Raw genomic sequence first — 7,918 nt, forward strand, 5'->3', positions numbered from 1 at the left:
TATATATATATATATCCCATTATTGTTTTTATTTACATCTTTCTAATAGCTAATGAGGGAACGCTAATGATCTGGTGGTGCAATTCTGAAGGAAGACACATAGTTCGAATCCACCAAGTGCTTTAGCAGGGATAGGCAATCTCCTCTCACGCAATGACTGCCCCTGAAAACCCAGTGAGGGTCAGCTATTGGTTGCTTCAAATTAGATTGCACACAACAACAACAAAAATAGTTAACGAGGGGGCTTTGGTGCTTTAGTGGTAAGAAGATGCACTTTCAGTCCAAGGCAAGAAGTTCAATTCCTCTACATGCTTCTTGGGGGAAAAGATGTGCAGTTTCCTTCTGTGTGATTTATTACCTTGGAAAATCCACGTTTATGTCAGCAACAAATTAGTTCTCACTCAATGGTACACAACAAAGCCAATAGCTAATGATATTGAACTTTTTTTCATGTATTTGTTGGCCATACAAATGAATATTTCTAATGAAATGTCTTTTCATATCTTCAGTCCATATTGGAATTGGGGTTTTAGCCTTTTCCTGTTAAAATTTTTTCTAGAGGAGAGACCCTTGTCAAATATTCCATTGCTAAATTATTTTTCACTGTGTAAGTTCTTATTTTTCTCTTTGGTAGAAGTCTTTTGATTTGCAATGGACTTGACTTATAAAAGATCCTTAACCTATAGTTTATACTCTGCTTATTTTCATCTCTTCAGTTAGCTTTGATAGTTTATTTATACTCCACGGTGTTCTGGATACATAGTCTGCAGGGAGTTTTGCTGCTAGCTCAATAATTGTGTTTCCTCTGCAGTACAAACCCAGCAACAGCTCTGTGGGAGAAAGATAGCCAGTCTCTTTCCATTGTGATTTAAAGGTTTAGAAATTTGATAGAGGATTTCTACCACACTATATTATGTTGTAGTTGTTATTAAGTGCTGTTGAGTCATAGGCACTCATAGCTATCCTATGAACAAAAGACCTGGACAGTTCTATAACTTTCATCCTCTCTCCAGGTTCAGAGGGTTTCCGGAGGCAAGCTATTTCGGAAGTGAATGCCACTCCTGCTTCCAAGCTTGTTTTAATTGGGAAGCGCCACAAAACACTGTCCACCATGGATTACAATTCTTGCATTTGACACATCAGTGTCACAGTCTTTAGCTTCACAGCCACCACGAGTTACCTCTGTACAGCAAGTGAACAGAGCAGTGCTATTACCACCTAGAAGAAGGTTTGACCAAACACAATTAAAACCAGGCCTTAGGGCCTCAGGCCTGAGGGCGGTACAGGATTTTAAAGTCACATCCTCTAGCAGGCCTCAGCCTCTCATCCCAGTCAGAACAGTAACACACAACAAACGAACCCCAGAAACTTCCCTTGCCTGACTGTCACCAAGGTGAGACACACCACAACATCAGCCAGCCAACCAACTTCCAGAATGGAAGGAGACTCAAAAGGTCCCAGGCCTCAGGCCAGGTCAGCTCAGCCCACAAGCCCATGACTTTATATTACATAAAATATTATTATTTTATATTAGAATTCCTAAGTGTGTCACAATTTTTTTTCTTGATGAACTTCATTGCTTTAGGTTTTATGCCTATGTTCTCAATCCACCTTAAATTAGTTTTTGCTTATAGTGTGCTTCTATGAAATATATAGATCACAGCAAGTGGAAGATGAAAAAACAGCAATAAGACATAAAATATAACAAAGATATAAGAATCTGCTCATCAAGTTTATTCTTATATCAGAAATTGAAAAACCATTGCCTGACTTAGGTTCGCCTTAGTCTTCTAACTGATATCATTTCTCCTCATTAATTGTGTCTCACTCTGTTTTGAAAGGTGTTCCCCCCCACCCCGCCTCCCCAGTTTGTCTGTTCTATAGTATCTAGAAAAGGAAGACTGGATGCCTAGACTGTAGGGAGTGGTGCAGCTGACCCGAAGGCGGTACCCCTCTGGTAGATAGCATCCATTATTATCTCCTTCAAAGAAAAATGGGAAATCTTCTCCCTTATTATTTACTGCCTCTGCCAATCCACCGGAGGGTCAGCTATTTCAATTGAGCCATTATAACAGTGAGAAATACAATGTATTTCTAGATTATCCCAACTTTCTATCATCTATCTCATTCGGTCCCATCATTCTGACCATGCACTAAATATGCAAAGTTATCAGAAACCATCTTGTTCTTTAAATTTCTATAATTTTCTAAAGCTACTTTGAGAAAGCTGTTTCCTCTTCGCTTTTTTTTTTGTATTTTTATTTATTTATTTTTAATTTCAATGAACATCTACAGAGATTTTGGAATTCCATTCATTCATTGTTGCACCGTTCTCCCCGCACAAACCCCTCCCCCCCCCGGTTGCTCCTGTCCTTGAAAAGCAAAAGAAAAACTCCCTCATTGGTCCACAATCCCCCCCGTAACTCCCCAAACCGCACCACCTACCCCCAAATATAATCCACTCTGCAACCTTCATTGCATACTCTTACGATAAACATAACGCCCTAAAATATAATACTTTTAGACCATTCTCTCCCCCATAGACTTCAATGCCGTAAACATATTTCATCCTCTTAGCTTTCAAGAGAAAGGTTAAGTCTTTTGCTTTTCCCTGTCCTCGTAGAACATCTATGATCTTTTAAGAAGTATCCAAATGTTTTCTATTTGCATTTTTATAGTCAACTTGATGGCACCTCACTAAAATATATCTTGTCTATTAACCAGTGTTTAGTTTCAGCATGGTTAAATAAAATTATTCCTCCTATATAAAATGCAAAACTATACACAGGAAATCCAAACAGAACATTGGTAGCAGCTATTTAATAGAATTTCTTAAACATTTTCTTCTATATTAACTTGAGTCCAGATCCTTGTTATTCTCTTTTGTATTTCGAAGTCTTCTTTAATTATTTAGAGTAACTGAAAAATATTATTTTCTTTTCTGTTTATTTTTGTATTGTTGTTGTGTACCGTCAAGTTGGAACAGAGCCATTGCATTGAAAACCCTCCAGTAGGTTTTCAGAGGCAATAATTGTACAGGAGGAGATAGGCCATCTGAATTAATTTCTCAGTACATTTTTCTTGATTATTGTGTGTGTGCCCTTCCTTTACCTTAATTCAGGGAACTTTGGTGGCCTAATGCATAAGGATCTACACTGTTAACTCAAAGGCTGTGCCTCCTCGGATATTCTAGTCAACTAGTCCCTCCACATAAGAAAGGTGAGCAGTCTCCTTCTGTGGGATTTACAGCCTCAGAAACCACTGGACAGTCAGCTGTGAATCTGTTCTAACTCCCTAGCAATGATTTTGTTGTGTCAAGTTCTTTCTTGTAGTTATCAAATATAAGAATCATCAAAAGATAATTCTTATAATAATAATCCAGCACTTGGTGCTTTGTTCCACTAAAGCTAAGATCTTATATTTCATTTGACGTATCTCAATTGAACACGGCATACTCCGGGCATAGTGGTCAGAGAGAATATTCTTTGAGAATTGGACATCACACTTGGGAAGGTGGAAGGAAGGACAGTGAAGGAGAAGAAACTCCCCCAACAAGGTTGGTTGACATAGTGACTTCGGTAATTAGACTGAGTGTATCAGAGATTCTAAGGATGACACAGGATAAAAGAGGGTTCAGATCGAGTTTCATAGGATCACTATGAGTTGTACTCGACTCAATGGCACCTAACAACAAAAAAAATTAAAATTGAGAAAGTAACTGTAGTTAGCGTATGCTAAGTGTCCAGTAATTATTGGATGTAAACTTTAGAGAACAATATGTTTAAAAGGAGCTCTGGTAGCCTTGTGGTAAGTAGCTGCACTGCCAACCTGAAGGATGCCATTTGTATCCACAAGCTACTCTATGAGAGAAAGATGGGCAATCTCTTCCCATGCGATGTATTTCCTTTGAAAACCCATTGGAGGTTCAGCTATGAGTCAGTTCCTACTCAATGGTGCATAACAACAACAACAAAATTCTTAAATGATATAATATGTTTATGACCAGTCAGAATGATAAAAAGAAATCACCATAGTTCTGGACTTGAGTGTTTTCATTAAATTATATAATGATAGAGATAAATGAATAAACATATTTTAGTATAACTCCATCAGAATCCTGGAAAACTGTGTCATAAACTTCCCCCTTTCTCAATAGCCTGTATACTTCTAGACTAATAGAACATAGAGACAAAAGGGAATTTTATTTGTGTACTTTTTCTTTCTCATCTAATTACATTGCAATAAGAAAGAAAGAAAAAAACCCTTGAGATTAGATTTTTATTTGCCAAGCTCTATCTAGCTCCTTTGCTATATTTTTAGACAGTAAATGATTAACTTGACATTTAAATTTCATTACAATTTTCAAGGTCAAAATCATTAAAGGAAGTCGTATTTGTTACATTGTAAGTGGTTTGAACCAGACTGTCCTCTGATATCAGATGTCAAATGTCAATCTCATCTCCAACTGCAATCTTAAACGGTTTTTTCATCAAAACTGGAGATAACAAAGTATTATGATCAAATCTTATAAAGAGGCTAAAGATACAAGTTCTAAGAAATCTCATGAATGGCAGATTTTGATTGATTTTTTCCCTTTAATGTTCAATTATCTTGTAAGTGAAGTTGCACTGCCAGAATATTGCACTTAGTTTTCCTCTTTTGCCCTAATTTGTCCTTAATGCTTTGAGATCGATGTCGAGGGCATTTTATGTTCATGATATAGATTCCATCCAACTTTGTACTTTCCCACTAAAAATTTAAATAGATGCATTTTGCATTCATGTATCAGGTTGACTGTATAAAGCCTTCTAAATTCCAGAAGTGAACTCTTTGTGATCTTATTTGACACACTAAAACTTCCTCATAAGGTTTCCATAGTCAAATTCTTTGCAAGAACAGGTTTTCAGGATTTCTCTCACGGATACACTGGGTGGGTTTGAACAATAAATCTTTTGGATAGCAGCTCCACACTTAAGCATTGGAAAAAGATATATATTTGTTGTTTTGTTACTTATTATTATATTCCATTCTAATAGGCTTATTCTGAAGCAGCCTGACTCTACAGCGTTTTGATTTCTGTTTCTGATGAGACTCTAGGTGCAATGTTTACTAACCATTGACTGTGAGTTGACTGTATTCAGATTCTTATTTAAAAAGGCATTAGGTCACCAATATGGGGCTGGAATTCCAGTTGGGGAGCATTCTGAAGCAGCCTGACTCAACAGAGGTTTGATTTCAAGCATTCTTCTAAGTGGTTTAGAAATGGTCTGTCCATTTGCTGTACAGGGTTAACTCATGGCTGCTGTAATACTGAACATTGTGACACTGATGTGTCAAATGCATTACCGATGGTGGACAGTGTTTGGTGGAGCTCCCTGATTAAAATAAGCTTGGAAGCAGGAGTGCCATCCACTTCCAAAATAGCTTGCCTCTGAAAACTCTATAAACATGGAGAAACGATCAAAGTTATACAGGTCTTTCATTCATAAGGTCTATGACTCGACAGCACTTAACAACAACAAAAACAACAATAAAAGTAATTACAGATTATCTACTAAAATGTGATAATAAAAAATGTCCCCAACATTTATTCCTTCTGTTAAATCACTCTATCGTTTTCAACATTATACAAAAAGATTTTGTTCCAAGTTGTTCAATTCCAATTCTCTCCAATTCCTTTTTCCCTTCTTATGTTAAATCTCATGTTCTATTAGAATTATATGGCTCTGCAATGGTCCAGAAACACTAAATTAATTCCTATAATGCCTTTAAGTTTGTAGGCTGAAGATGGCCAGGTTCTAAAAGAGGATTGACTCTTTTTTTAAATTTTTTATTGGTTTGCTTACAAAGTTCATATCCATTGTGTTTCATACTATTCTTCATTCACGTTGTCTTTTATACAATCATTCCTATGAGTTTTGTTTTATAAAAATTACCACTGGACCTTGTCTATCATTGTTGTGCTGTTGATTGCCTTTGACTCATAGTGACCCTAAGAACAAAAAGGCCTGAAGCCCCTTTACAACTATCGACATTCATCAAAGTTCATAGAGTTTCTGGAGGAAGTGGATGCCACTCCTGCCTTGTCTTTAACTCACTTTTATAGAAACTAAGTCCATCATTTTTACTGGTATTTTTTTATACATTATTTGTTAAATTAGAGACCAGTGGACAAAGAAAACAGAGAACAGATAAGGATTGTGGTAATGCCTGGAGAATTTCAGGATAATGAAAATTAGCTTAATTGCTTAACAATTGCTTTCAAGTGATACAATTAATAAAATAATAATGGATGATCCTTAATGTATCATTTAATATTGTAATTAATACTGACCTCAGGTGTCACAAAAACTTGGGAAATTGCATTTCTTCTAAATGTCTGCTATTTTGGTAAACAAGAGAGCTCTCTGGTACAAATTATAGTGAATTGTATTGGTAACTCAAAGGCCGTGTGTCTCAGATACACCAGTGATTCTTGGGCCAAAGCTAGGAGTCCTCTTCTTGTGATTTACAGCTCCAATGACCTAGTGGCAAGAAGTTGTCCTGAAGTCACGTAGTTCAAGGTCACCAGCTGCTCAATGGGGGAAGGATGAGCAGTCTCCTCCCTGTGATTTACTACCTCTGAAAACCTGCTAAGAGGGTCAGCTATGGGTCAGTTCTGACTTAATGGCTCACAATAACATATCCAGAAGAGGAATTCTTACAGGTTGAAGTTAACTCCACAGCAGTGACTTTAGTTTTTTTTTAAATTGGTAATGAGAGAAAGCAGTTTCTTGAGTCTTTATCTCTGCCTATGTCGCCGAGATCAGGATATAGGGGCACAGGGCCGTGAATGTCTCTGTCAGGGTCTGAGGGAATGAAAATAACACAGCCCCTCATCGCTGCAGAGCAGAAAGAAGTTAAAGAGCCTGTAGCCCAGCACTTTGGTGCCTCTAGCGTCCCAGCAGTAGCAAGAGGTTTGTTTATTTGTTGTTGACTCACAGACTCACACAGCTTTGGTACCAAGGGAAGTAAATTGGAGAGTCAGGGAGACAAAGATATCCCTGAATTCAAATCCAGACTTTAGTCCAGCAGTCCTATGGCACAATTCCTCAGTCCGGGCTCCAGTTTTATTTCAGCAGCCAAAACCAAGAAGCCGTTGTTTTCTCAGTCATTCAGCAAAGTTTGCCTCAGAGTAGTTATTATGTCAGCTTTTGCTTAATTATCCGACAAACACAGCAAAACCTTTAACAGTGGCCTTTATCTTGGGGTTCCTCTGGTTACACTTTGCTACAGTTTCTCCACCCTTATCACCAAGGTCTCACCATTGACATTTTATTCTCACCACAGTCTTGCTCTAATCTCCATCAAGTCTTGCCCTTGGCAAGTATAGCTCATCTATGTGGTAAGCACTCTTTATTTTATCCTAGCCAAAGCACAAGGAAGAATTCAAGATACTAAAGAGATGAACAGAAGATTTCAAAAGGCAGTGCCGGATGACAAAGTAAAATATTACAATGAAATATGCAAGGAGCTGGAGTCGGAAAATCAAAAGGGCCAAACTCACTCAGCATTTTTTAAATTTATTATTAATTTCAGTGAAAATGTACAGAGACTTTGTATTTCCATCCATTTATTGTTGCACTTTTCTCCCCTCCCAACCCTCCCCCTATTACACTACCCTCTTGGAAAAGTAAAATAAAAAATCTTTAATTGTTTTATAATCCTTCCCCCGATATCCACTCCATTATGCAACCTTTGCTATGGACTCCTGTCATGACAAAAATACCTAATCACATATCCCTTTTAAACAGTTTTCTCCCTCATCTGTTTCAAGGTAGTATACATTACTGAACCCATCTTTCTCAATCTCTACCCAACCCCAAGGTCAGTCCTGTTTTACAAAAGTGGCACCATGCAATATTTGTCCTTTGTGACT

Source organism: Elephantulus edwardii, unplaced genomic scaffold (genome assembly GCF_000299155.1).
Source record: "Elephantulus edwardii isolate Elephantulus edwardi_28Jun2011 unplaced genomic scaffold, EleEdw1.0 scaffold00261, whole genome shotgun sequence".
Classification (NCBI taxonomy): domain Eukaryota; kingdom Metazoa; phylum Chordata; class Mammalia; order Macroscelidea; family Macroscelididae; genus Elephantulus; species Elephantulus edwardii.